This window comes from Hipposideros armiger, unplaced genomic scaffold (assembly GCF_001890085.2).
Source record: "Hipposideros armiger isolate ML-2016 unplaced genomic scaffold, ASM189008v1 scaffold_591, whole genome shotgun sequence".
Classification (NCBI taxonomy): domain Eukaryota; kingdom Metazoa; phylum Chordata; class Mammalia; order Chiroptera; family Hipposideridae; genus Hipposideros; species Hipposideros armiger.
Window position 1 is genome coordinate 703,799 of NW_017731941.1, and position 14,093 is coordinate 717,891.

General features: G+C 36.5%; 1 long non-coding RNA gene across 1 annotated transcript in view; it reads left to right on the plus strand.

Moving 5' to 3' along the window:
- LOC109371768 (uncharacterized) overlaps window positions 1–13,524 on the plus strand; it is a 67,996-nt gene extending 54,472 nt beyond the window's left edge. The window contains exon 3 of the long non-coding RNA XR_002121926.1: window positions 13,443–13,524. This is a non-coding gene — a long non-coding RNA (uncharacterized LOC109371768). The remainder of the gene's footprint in view (window positions 1–13,442) is intronic.
- Window positions 13,525–14,093: the final 569 nt, after the last annotated feature.

A 14,093-nucleotide genomic window follows, 5' to 3' on the forward strand; every position in this document is an offset into this window, starting at 1 on the left:
ACCACCAGCCCACACCACACCAGCTCTTATTCGAACTAAAAAAGTAATCCTATATGTTGTTTGCTGATAACTTGCTTCACTTATATCATGGCTCTCTATCTTTGTACATCTGGGTAACTCTTAAAATGGCTACATAATACTCTCTTATGGATATTCTAGAGTAGGTACTGTCTCAACTAGATATTTGGGGAATTTGTCCCTATTTTATTCTGATCATTGTCTATATCGTAATGCTTGCACAATTATCAGATTATTTTCTCTGAATAAAGGCTTAGAAGTAGAATTGCTAGGTCAAAAGCTGTGAACTAGTCAAAATTGTGGATACTGTTGTGAGGTAGTCTTCCAGGAAGGTTAAAATAGATGCATTTTACCAGAACTAAGAATACCTGGTTATTCTGTTGTAACTATGGGGTATTCTGTTGTAACTATGGGGTATTGATTTTTAAAATCTTTATCAAAGCTTACAGGTGGAAAATAACTTGTTTTAATATGTTGTTTTTCACACCTAATCATTTTATATGTAACTAAATATACGAGTTCATCAGAGGTTATAGATATTGAGAAAATGCCTTTTAAAAATGTTTTAAATCTGGCCTTCACCATTTTGGAAATAAGTCAGCTGTATCTCTTTAATTTTAGTTTTTTAATCTCCAGTACTTATGTTTATTTGGATATACAACATTAGTAATTTTCTTTTTTTTTTAAGATTTTTTTTTTAAAGCTTAAAATAGTTATTGCTCTTATTTTGGGATTGAATCACGTCAAATCTTTTGTGAAAATAAAGTAGATTATGAAAAAGGAAATAGAAACAAATGGGCCAATTTTGGGATTCCCAGAACACACCCTGACTAATATCCTAATACTTATATTCACAAGAACATAGTGTCTTATTCTTTTTTCCTGCAATTTTTAAATATATGGTTTGATACGATTTGGCATCACTTTTAGAGGAGAGGTGGGGAAGGGAGGTTATATAAATCATTTGATTTCTCATTAGAACAGGTCTTTGAGGTTGACATTTTGGGTATTAAAAAAAAAAAACTGACCCCAAATTTATTTGTCTACCATTAAAATTTTGTAGATGTTTATTTCGGATAACTGAATAGGGAAAGTTGTATTCCTGAGATTTTAGGGCATCATTTTATGTAATTTAATCTTTGAGCTAATCTATGTATTTAATAATAGGTTTAAGGTCTCCTAGTGAGGTAGGTGGAAGTGGCATAGAGTGGGAGCTTGGGGAAATAACAATTACTTCACTCTCAAATCAGCATAGTTTAAAAAGGCTTTCTGGTGGCACAGCATACAGTATGTTGTCAAACGAGCTAGTTGCTGTAATCTTTTGTGCTTTATATAGCAGAGGAGCTTAGCAAAAGGTTTGCTGTCTTTATTATCAGAAAGTAGAACTATACAGAAAAGAATCAAAATGGTAGGCAAGTGAGCTGCAAGGCGTGGGTAATTAGGTTTGAAAGACACATGCATGTACTCTTGATAATTGTATACACTTTGAATGACAACTCTTATCTTTGGTAGACTTCATGGGAGACTGTAGGGGGGAAGAAGAAGAATTTTGGAAAAGAAAGCTCAGAAAATAAAGAGAATAGAGAGAAGAGAAGTGAGAGAGAAGCGAGTCGTGGATGTGGAAACAACAACCGGAAAGGAAGAGGTGGCAATCGTGGGAGAGAGTGTAAGTATAGACCTTTTCCCTCAACTTTTTGTGATGAAAATTTTCATGGATACTGAAAAGCTGAGCGTTCCAGCGAATGCCCATAAACCCACTTCCTCAACACAACATTTGTTATTATAGTTAATACTTAGTAATGAGCTACAACTAAGTAGTTCCATAGAACCCTAACCGATGCAGTTTCCTGTCAGCACTGACCTGGGCTGTAGGTAATTGTGTTGTATGCATTAAGACTGCATTCTGTTGTGAATCAAATGCATCCTCTAATTTTAAAGGTTTTTCATTTACTGATAGGTGAAGCTGTTTGTTCTTCCTAACTTATGAATACTCATGATATAGGCAAGGGTTAGGTTAAGCAGAAAGTTGTTGAATAGGGAAGATTTTCTTAGTACTTTTCATTTGACCTAAGTTTTGGCATCATTTACCCAAAACAACCCAACCTGCAGTATAGACATACCAGAGTAGCTAAATTATGAATGAATAAAACGTACTAAATATGTAACATCACCTTAGAGACTTGCTCGTTTATTCCATGGATATTTACTGAGTACCTTCTGTGTAGCAGATACTCTTATAGACAGCGAATAAAACAGAAATCTTTGCCCTCTTAAAACTTACCTTTTAATGGATGTAGAGTGAGATGTAACAATAAAAAAGAAAAGCAACATGTTAATATTATAATTTTTTTTTTATTAAAAGATTTTACTGGGGAATTGAGGGAGGGGAACAGCATTGAGGAACCAGGGAAGGGGAACAGACAAGTTGCTGTCCTTTTGTTCTTCAGTCTAGTTGTAGAGGACATTGCTTTACTGGCCCATGTTGGTATTATCATTGAATTCTTCCCGGGTGAGGCAGATCGGTCGCTGGCCTCTGGACGGCCGCTCACGGCAGCTCTTGACAGCTCACACCAGCTGCCCGCCGCTTACGTGGCTGACGGCCACTCATGGTAGCTTACGGCAGCCCACTGCAGCACGGGCTGCAGCTCCCGCCGTGCAGGCGACTCACAGCAGCCCAGCCCAGGTCGAGCTGTTGTTCACCATCTTAGCTGTAGAGGGCAGTGTCACTGGCCCTCATGTGGGATCCAAACCAGGGCCCTGTTGTACAGAGCTGGTGTCCCAAGCCAGCTCTTAACCAACGCACCACTCGGCTGGCCCAATATTATAATATTTTAATGGTGTTAAGTAGAAATTATGCTGTGGGGCAGGGGAAGGCAGAGAGATGGGGATTATAGAGAGGACTGTGGCAAATTTAAATGGAGTGGCCACCAAGGAAGGCCTCACAGACAACTCATGGGAGTTAAGCCCTGAAAGAGATGAGGGCAGCAAGCTGTGCCAATATTGCTCATAAGATTTCTGTATTCTATGGAATCACTAATGCCAATATAGGAATGAGGAGAAGAAAAAAGACTTCACATCTTCTGACGCTATCCTGTAAAAACCTGTCTCTAACACTAATTTTCCCCAATAACTCAATGTATAGAGGGTGCCAAAAGATGTATACACATTTTAAGAAAGGAAAAAACTGTATTAAAATTGTAATACTCAATATATACCGATAACAAAAGATGAATACAAGTCATGTTTGACTTCTGCAATTACAAGAGGTGCTCAANCCTCTGGCATCCCAAGCGAGTTCTTAACCATCGCGCCACTCGGCCGGCCCTATAAAGTCATTTTGATGGCTGTAAATGCTGGGCTCAGAATTGCTTCACTTGAGTATCTTAAATGTTACTTTATTTTCTTTTAGCACAAAGCACTGCTTTTGACAAGTTTATTGATAATCTTCATATTAAGTCTCTTGCCAGTTCTGCCTACATACCCAATGGATATTTTCATTTTAGAGTTCAAATCTTTTACTAGAAAATATCTTAGTGTGAGTTGTTATGGGTTGATATCTCAAGTATACGGTGTTTTCTTCACATATTTAAACATTGTTTGCTTTCCAGACATTTTTCTTGAATTTTAGTTTTAAGCATTTGTATTGTTCCCTTTTTCTTCTTCAGAGACTTGTATTATCCACAGGTTTAGGTTGGGTTTTCTTTTACCTGTGTTCAATATTAAATTCTTCCTTTTTTCCCATTTCTTCTTTTCATTTCTTTTTTACTATAAATATTTACCCGTTTCACCTTATATTTCTCTTGAGGCATTAACTGTTAAAAGTTTATTTTTGTGTTTCTTCTGGTTTAATCTTCATTTTCATTTCTGAACTGGAAAAACTTAGATACATGTTATTCTTTTATGTCTTTTATCATTTTCTTCATGCTCAATATCTTTTAGTACATTTTGAAACAGAAGATAGCCGTTTTGCTTTGTTCTCTAGGCACTTTTTTTTTTGGCATGCTTTCACTGACTGTAGGAGTATTCTCCTGCTCCTTCTTCTTTTTCTCTTACAATAACTTTGGGATTTGACGTTTATTTTTCTATCACTTTTTTAAGAAAAACATCACAAACAGGTTTTATTTGTCACCATGAAAAGTCTGAATTTTAAACAGATTCTTGGACTGGAGGCTCATATCCATCAGCTTTATATATCCAGTTCAACTTTAGCACCTGTCTCATCCCAGTAGCTTTTCCAGAACTGCCAACACCACCATGAAGCTCCATGAGTTTTCCCAATTCAAACTTGGACTGCTTCATAATTTTGACTTTTCTAACAAAGACATCATGGGGCGGATAAACAGATTGGCAGGCCTTTTCTATGTCTTTTCCAGTGCTACCTGGAATCAATTTATTGACCACTTCTTTCAAGTCATTTGTACCTCTGCAGTCACAATTTCCATCATTTTACAGACCTGTTGATGCCGAGCATTAGAGGTCTTCCGAATCTGATTATTGTGTTTTTTAGTAACACCCCCACAGAAGAAGCAAATAATCATCAGTAGCCTTGACATCAACCTGAGCTTCAGTCATGGTCTGCCGTTTTCTGATCGTGGAGCATATACTGTCACGGGTAAGGCCCGTGCTGTGCAAATTAGGCAGTTTCTACCCTGAACATCCTCAGTAATTAGCTTGAATTTTCTAAATGAAACTTCATCATTCTGCAGATCAGCTAGGCTCACTTCAAACACGTGACTCTTGAGACCATCAGATGCGATTTTGGTTCCTTGAGTCCTAGTGACTAGTGTTTTCCCAATATTTCTTCTATTGAAATAGCTGGTGCTTTCACATCATACCAGTCTTTCTTAGAAAATGGGCCAGCCACTTTCTTCTTGGCTCCCTTCTTGCCGTCTTTCATAAGATGCTTGTTCTTGCCGACTGCCTGGTGCTGCTCCTCTATTGCTCATTTTTATGTGAAATGAGTTTTCTTGGACTTTTAGACAGCAATTATGGTTCAGAGTGGCATTTCCAATTTCAGAAGAGTGTTTCCTCTTTTCTATACAATTATGTTGGCTTGCTTTCTGAGATTTCCTGGCTCTGTTTTCTTCCCTCATTGTGGATCTTTTTTTTCTTTCCTGTGTATGTGGCTCAATTATGATTCTACTCCTAGTAGTTGCTCTTGATGGAAGCCCTAGCTGGTTAGTATCAGGAGTTTATGATGTTAACTATCCCAGCCCTTTGAAACCTTTTTGCAATCCTGGCACTTCTTACAATTGGAGTTGTCAAAACCCCACAGTGCCAGCTGCTGTTCTCAAATTGGCCCACTTTACTTTGCAGTGAATACCTCTTAACTACTTGGGGTTTTCCTGTTCTTAGACCAGTCAGACATCAGTGCTTGCCTCTGTTTACCTCACATGGCACAAATTGATACCAGGCAGATCTTGTATCTGTTGGTGGTTTTTCTTGTTTGTATTTTGAGGTTTGTGAGGGCTACCTTGTCACCTAGTTTTGTTGTACATTGTCCATGGGATTTTGGTTTGGCAGTAAAGTTGCAAAAGTAGTTTAGAGAACTCTCATGTACTCCTTATGTTGTTAACATGGTGCCACTTTTGCTCTATCATATTCTTTTGTCATGTCTATATATACACATACACATTATTTATTCTGAACTGTTTGAGAGTTTATTAAATACATTTTGCCTTTTACCCTTTAATATTTAAGTGTGTATTTCCTAAGAACAAGGATGTTTCTTTATATAGATAGACACAGTTGAACTATCAAATTTTATAAGTTTAGCATTGTTACAATGTTCTATGGTTCATATTCCAGTTTTGTCAATGTGGAATTTTTACTTATTCCATGTCAATTGCTCCAGTAATGTTCTTTTTTGTTTGTTTGTTTTTTAAAAGATTTTATTGGGGAATTGGGGAAGGGAACATTGTGTTTTTCCAGGACCCATCAGCTCCAAGTCAAGTTGTTGNTCATGCCTTTTCCAGGCCTTAAACCGAACCAATGAGCAGATTTTGTGGTGTATTACGTAGTTGAATAACAAAGGTGGTTTTTGAAGCAAACTTACGTTAGGGGAGAGCAAGGCTAAATAGAAGAAAAAAAAGTGACATGTCATTTTAATTTCTTTTCAGAATTTTCACCTATCAATTACTAAACAAGGTGTGCTGTCTTCAGTTTTGAGTCACTTTTTGGTTTTGTTTTTCCGGTTGTATGAACTCTGATTAAATTTTAGCATTTTTTAAAGTCTTTTGTTCTTGCCCTATATAGCTGTTTGAATTGATTATGTATAAGAGGTGCTCTTTTCTTCCTCAGTTAGAGGCGAAGAGAATGGAATTGATTGCAATCAAGGGGACAAGCCTTCAGACCGTAGCAAGCGAGCCCGTGGTAGAGGTAAGACGGAATAAGGGGGAAAGAGATGGCTGTGATCTACAGGGCTCTTAGTAAGGCATGACAGTGTACTCTGAAAGAATGGTTCATCTTCTGAAATCTTTTGATTCATTTACTGATGCCTGTGAATGAAATGTTTGACTTACCTAATTTTGAGGAAGTTTGTTGGTTGTTTTCAAATGAGCTGAGAAGACCCTTTATATGAATAATTTAAAACTTGAAGTTCTGACAAAATGTTATTAATTTTCTAATGTTGGGCTTTAACAAATGTGCTTTATTTATACCCACTGGTTTTAAAATTAAAATTATTTGCTCATTGATTACCCCCATCCCACCTCCTGTTTTCTGTTAGTGATCATTTCTTAACAATTATTAATTTGTGATGTCATTAAGCCACTTCAAGAATGTAGTTAATTATGCTTTAGAGTTGTGACCGAATTTTCTCAGGGTTATAAAATCAAGTACATGAGGTAACATGCTGACGACCCTCTTTTGGTTCAGTGGAGGAGCTACCTGGATTGACTGATTCCTGTTTGATATGTTCAGTGCCGTTGTGACTCTTCTCCAAATGAGCATTTTATAGTGACAAAATTGTTTTCAAAAATATAAAGTGTAGAAATAATGTAGGTAGTACATATACTACCAACTCCCTCAACTGTTCATTTACCCAGCTATCATTTAGTAAACTTCCACTATGTGGGTCAAAGGTAAATGATTTCCAGAGATCAGAAAAGGATAAAATTATATATTAACTTGTCAGGCAGAGTCAAAATTGGATTGGAATTATCAAACAGATTTTAATTTTAATTCCCTTTTCTAGCCTTTTTTATCATGACACATTTTAAACATAGACAAAAGTGGAGAGAGTAGTTAAATAAGCCCCATGCCCTCTCACTCTTATTCAATAACACTTTAAGGATTTTAGCCATATTTGCTTTATATGTCCCCTCCCTCCCTTCCTCCCTCCCTTCCTTCTTTCCTTCCTTCCTTCTTTGCAGAAATATTTTAAAGTAGATTTTTGGGTCACTTACCCCTAATTACTATGGTAAGCACCTCTGAAAAATGTAGACAGTTTCATATGTATCCATAATGCTATTTTCACACCTAAAAATACCATAATAAACTTTTGATCATCTGATACTCAATCCATACATAAATTTTCTTGATATTTAAAAAATGTCTTTTCATAATTGATTCCTTGAATCAGGATCCAAACAAGATTTATATATTACATATTTTGATTTATTTAATCTAGTAGTTCTTCCCCATCTTTTTTGTACCTCCACTTTTTTCTCCTTACGTTGATTTGTAGTCAGAGCCATGTCAATTGTCCTATAGGATGTCATGTTTCATACTCTGCATTTGTCTTTTTGTATCTGTGGTGTCATTTAGCTTATTCCTCTAGCCCTCATATTTACTCTAAATATAACTTTAAAGATTAGATCATGCTCAGTTTTTTAGGTAAGCATAGGTGGTGTTATGTATCTATATTGCATTGCATCATTTTATGTCTTCCTTTCAATTTTTTAGTGATGTTTAAGTTAATCATTGAGTTGTTCATTTTTAGTAAGTTCATCAGTGGTTTTAGAAGTAGTTTAACTGGAATTCTCAACATATCCTGACCTTGGTTTTTATAGTTTTTTAAAAGATTTCTCTCAGAATTCAAGAAGAGTACTGCAACATATATAATTTTCACGTTGTGATTTTTTTTTTTTTTTTAGTGAAATGAGTTTTTGTGACGATTACCTAAGTCTTTAGAATTTCCTGTTTCTGGAATGTTTTTTCTCTCTGTGAGTTGGTAGGAACAGAACAAATAATAATAGCTAACATTTACTTTGAGTACTTTATTGTGTAGTAGGCATTTTGCTAGTAATTTACATGTATTTTCATTTAATTCCTCAGCAAAACCATCTGAGGATTGTTGTTGTTATTCTCATTTTACAGATGAGCAAACCAGATTATTTGCTCAGGGTCAGAGTTTGAACTAATTCTGTCTTATTCTGGAACTCTCGTTGTTCAGAGAGACCAGGGAGGAAGGGGAAGGTTAAAGTGGGTAGTAGGTGTTACCTGCCTTGTTGCCTCCTTCCTTCATCAAGGATGACAAACTTCTTGCTATTAGAGGTGGAGGTAAATAGCTTGCCATTATGGAGATGGAAGGACTCAACTAGTGGGTAACCCTGAAACCAAGTCCACTAGGAACTATTGAATAGTTTTATGAGAGACTGGATTGAAAGTAATCAAACCAAATAAAATCTTATACAATAAAATCTTATACAAATCTTATACATTAAAAGTTGATATTGGCTTGCTTTAAAATCCCTAATTCAAGCATGTTAACTTTAAGAAAGGATGTAAAATAGTAGGTAAGAGACTCAGATTGACTCTTTATAAACCAAGTTAGACTTAAAAAACAAAACAAAACAAAACAAAGCACCTTCCCCCACATATAAATAAACTTCAGTGAGATATACCGTAATTTATTATTATTATTTTTTAAAAGATTTTATTGGGGAATTGGACGGGAATAGCGTTGGGGAATCGGGGAAGGAGAACAGACAGGTAGACAAATTGCTGTTTTGTTCTTCAGTCTAGTTGTGGAGGACGTTGCTTCACTGGCCCATGTTNAGTGTCACTGGCCCTCATATGTGGGATCCGAACCGGGGCCCTCTGGCATCCCAAGCGAGTTCTTAACCATCGCGCCACTCGGCCGGCCCTCATGACTCATTTTTGCAACAAAAAAATATGTCATGACTTTTCCGACAACCCAATAGCTAAACATAATGAAAACACAACAGATATTTAAATCATACATTTATCAACTGATAATTGAAAAACTTGTATTGTGCCTAATCTACAATTGTTTTTTATGATGAAAATGTTAGGAGCTTTAATTTCCCTTGTTAAAGAGAAGGCACCAAGATTTTGTTGATTATTTTTTATTATTAGTTTCATGTGTACAGAACAATACAATAGTTATCCTTTTCACCCCTCACAAAGTAACAACCCCTCCCCCATCCACTGCCCTCCCACCCCCAATGTCATACTTACGTATTACAATTCCATTGACTCCAATCCCACACTCTACTCCATGTCCTGTGACTATATATAATTGTATATATAATTGTAGTTGACATACAATATTAGTCAACATCAGCTTCAGAAATACAGTGCGGTGGTCAGGCCTCTACACTGTCTATACAGTGGTCTCTTTAGCAAGACATGAGTCCAACTGGCCCCCTATAAAATATTTACAACATTATTGATTATATTCCCCGGACTGTCTTTTCTATCCCTGAGGCCATATTATTGATTAAACATAGCACCCTGTTGAAGTTGCTTGAGAACTTAGTATATCTAGGAGTGAGTTTTGTGGTAGCTGCAGAATTCTGCTTGTGAGACCTTAGGGTGTTATGACTTATGTATATAATGTTCTCTAATCCAAGCAGTAATAGCTTATGTAGGGAATTTTGTCTCTGTGGAACACAGTTAGACTGGGTGTTCTGTTAATGGTGGCCACATACTCACATTTGGTCTTTTGGAAACATAGTCCCACTTAATATTCGAGTAATTCAGAATTTTGGGAATCAGGTAATTGTACCAAATTTGAATAGTCAGCTGATCCTGAGTATTCTGAGAATGTTGGGGTGTGTGTGTGTGAGTACATGTACGTGTGTGTGTACATATGTACACATACAATTGATATATGAGTATGCTGCTTATTAATCTGACATTTGGTCAGCTTGGAGGAGGGTTGATTTGTAGTTTGACTCTGCCAGTATTGGTGAAAAGACATGAGTGGCCACAAAAAACAGGTAAACCTGTTCTTGGATTGTAAGCTACAGAGTCTAGAAGAGGCCATCTTCATGTGGAAGTATTGCATAGTTTCCATCTTTATATAGAAGAATCTTAAAATTAATATCAGGTACCGTTTTTGGGTCTTCTAACAATTTTCTTATAATTGCAACAGCTAATGGAAGTGACAGGAAAAAATCAAGATGAATGTATAGTAGCCCTACATGACTGTAATGGAGATGTGAACAAAGCTATCAATATATTGCTGGAAGGGAATTCAGATACGGTAAGATTATTAATAAGTATTATTAATTGTTATGCAGTGCTAAGATTTGTCTCCAATTCCATACTTTAAACTTCACCTTATATGGGGGTAGGGATGGAGGAGATTATGGGTGCCATTCCATATTTGTTTTAAGTTCCAGAAAGAACACTAACCTGAAATGACTGTTTTTGTTATATATGATTTCTGTATGAAGTCGTAGAATCGGAAGACTTGAAAGAGAACTTGGTCATCTACTCCAGCCTTACCCAGTTTCCAAAATTCTCTGGGCCTGTGGACATTTTCACCACCTGAAAAAACTTCTCTTGGCTCCACTGTTCATGTTTTCTTCATCTCAGTCGTAACCTGTTACTACTCCTTATGTCTCTAGAGTAACAGAAAACCAGGATTTGCTGGTATATCTATTTGCTAATGTGTGAATATTCTACAGACACATTTTCATGTCCGTTTAACAGATGTATAAAAGGAGAAAAGATTTTTTAGCTTAGTAAAGCTGAAGGAATGTGTAGTTACACTAGAGCTCCTCCTCATCCTTGTTTTTTTTTTTNCAGTGTCACTGGCCCTCATATGTGGGATCCGAACCGGGGCCCTCTGGCATCCCAAGCGAGTTCTTAACCATCGCGCCACTCGGCCGGCCCATATTGGCACTTTTTAAAGTTGGGAAAATTTTGAGGAAGCAGGCTCTATTATACTGCTGGTGGAGTAGACATCTTTGCAAACTTTGTGCAGAGCATTTCTGAGGAGAAGATATGAGATTTTAACATTTTTCTAGATACTTATTTCATATCTTTGTCTTCTCAGAAAGCTGTCACGGATATATATACAAATTAGGTATAAAATGGATCTCGGTAGTGTTTAGGTAGTAATGAAAAATTTGTGAGTAAATAAAATGCAGGACATATCCAGTGGATTGGTTGGCAGCCAATAAACATTCTGCTATAGATATTCACAATAAATTGTGTGTGTGTGCGCGCGTGCGTGTGTGTGTGTGTGTGTGTGTTACCCTACAAAGAAATAAGTTTAATATACTGTTTTTGATATCAAAGAAAAATATGTAAGTGCCAAATAAATAGTTTTGGTACTAGATGGTTACCTTAGGGGTCACTGTAATTTTCTTGAGGGATCTGTGACAATTTTGTAATTTAAGGAAATTTAATTGTGGGATACAATGATCATTAATGTACTTGGAATGGAGCAAGGCTGAATGAATACGAGTAAGGTACAATTTTTAGATTTGAGACCCAGGGAGTGGAAGATATTGGTATTTAAGGAAATTGGGCAAAAATTGATCATGTAGGCTTTCAGCATCAGGGGCACTAAGGGTTTACTTTCATTCATAAAAAGTTGTCATTACCCAAAAACCCAAATGTATAATGGGAAGTGCCATCTTTCCAGATCTCATCCTCTTGATTTTCCCCTTTTACTTCATCCAGTTATTTCATGCCTTTGGTCCTTTTGGCCGCAGCACTAGGACTTCTCAGTTGATTGTGGGTTAAGAAAATGATTGTCTGATGTGTAGGTAGGTATAGTGAGAGTATATGTAAGGCCCTTATACACTGGGTAGCACTGAGGTAAAATTGGCAGTATGTGTAGACACTGAGTTTCTGTATAAACATGTTTCTGGCTGTAATGTAGTAGCACTATAAGCAGTTCAACTGAGGCCACAGCAGGCTGGCATAGGTTGGGATGAAGGGATTGATTGGCCATTAGATTGGAGGGATCAGGCCAAAGCTAGCTGGATCTTGTAGAATCAACCACCTGTATGAACTATGAGATTATTTGAAATATATATGTTTCAAAGCAGAGAAAAAAGTTGTTCATTATTAGCTCCTTGTGGGGATGATTTAGTAATTTGAACTGTTTAACATTTTAAACATTTATGTTGGGAGTTAGTATAGATTTGAGGTAACGGTAACTTTGGGGGGGGGGAACCCCACAAAACTGTTTTGGAGTAATTTTAGATTTACCAGAAAGTTGCACAAAGATAGAACAGAGGATTCCTGTATACCCCTCACCTAGTTTCCCTGTTGTCATAACCATGGTACCTTTCTCAAAGCTAAGAAACCAAATTGACATATTACTTATTAACTACTGCACAAAAGAGTAACTTTTAAAAATACCTTTCTAATTTTTTGTTGCCAAAAATACCACAAAAGGAAACCTCAAAAATTCAGTAATTTGATTATTATTATTTTTTTTGTTAAAGCTGAGCCATCCTGCCACCTGTTGGCAGCTTAGCAGCAGCTCAGCTCAGGCCAGGAATTGAACCGGCTACCCTGTTGCTCAGAGCTCACATTCTAGAGTGAGCTCTTAACCAACTGAGCCACTTGGCCGGCCCCTGATTTTTTTTTTTTTAAAAGAATTTTGTGTGAAAAAAGCAACTGGGAAATAGTCCTTTTCTGCAGAGGCGACTAATTTAGTGTTTGCAAGTTTCCATTTAAAAAATTTTGTGAAAACCATTTTTTTATTGTAGTTAAAAAAGAGTGACTTTAAAAATAAATTTTATTTAGATAAATACAGCCTTTTCTCTTTAGAGCTGACCATTATAGCTTTTTAGAGCTTTTAGAACTTCTTTGCTTTTTTGACAGCAAAGCTAGTTCTAAGATTGTGTCCTGGCAGCTGTTCCCATTGCTTCCTGTTCGACCACTTTGTTTTGTGTTGGTTACTCCCATTTCCCCTGGGGAAAGAAAATTCAAATGAGTACAGGACCAGTGATGATGAACAAGAACTTTAGGGCGTTTGGCCAAAGGAATGGGATCTTTGTGATATCTAATTTGATCTCTATTTACATTATGGGAACAGATTGTATACATTTGAGAGGTCTTAATTCAGAGTCCTTTTGTGTTTTTTAAATCAGTATTTCTGTTACCATAGTGCTGGAGTGCTTGAGAGCTTTTATCTATTTGCATCAGATTTTGGCATCCAACTTATAATTTTGGTGTTCAGATCTTTAACAATTGTATGTGCTTTCCAGGCAACAGCTGAACAGATGCGTCTTGCTCAAGTGATCTTTGATAAAAATGATTCAGAGTTTGAAGCTAATGTTAAACAGGTAAGTTTGTAGCAAAGGATGCTATAATTTTTCTAACCTATTTTTATTATGCCTTAAAAATATAATTTTACTAGATATTTTAATTTTAAAGTATGCTTCTTGCTTAGTCTCAACTAATTGTGTTTTGAACTTGTGATTAAATACCTGTGTTCGTGGCTAGAATGAAGGAATTGAAGAATATGTTCATCCTCTTGGTAGTAGAATCTTTGAGTTGTATTAAATGGGAAAAATGAGCTAGACTTTTGTGAAAGCACATTGACATTGTCTATACATGTATATAGAAAGTATATTTAGTTTTTAGCAAGTTCTCAGAAAATTTTGTTTAATTTAAAGGAGAGCTGAGTGGCCCTTTCAGAATTGGTGGTAATTCTAAACACATGTTGGAAAAGTAGGAAATTAAATTTTAGGGTGATGTCTGCACTTATAACTTAGTTTTTAAAAAGATTTTATTGGGGAATTGGGGAAGGGAAACAGCCAAGTTGTTGTCCTTTAGTCTTAATTGTGGAGGGCGCAGCCAGCCCAGCTCGGAGTCCAGTCACCATCCGGCCGCCCGTCGCAGCTCACGGCTGCTCA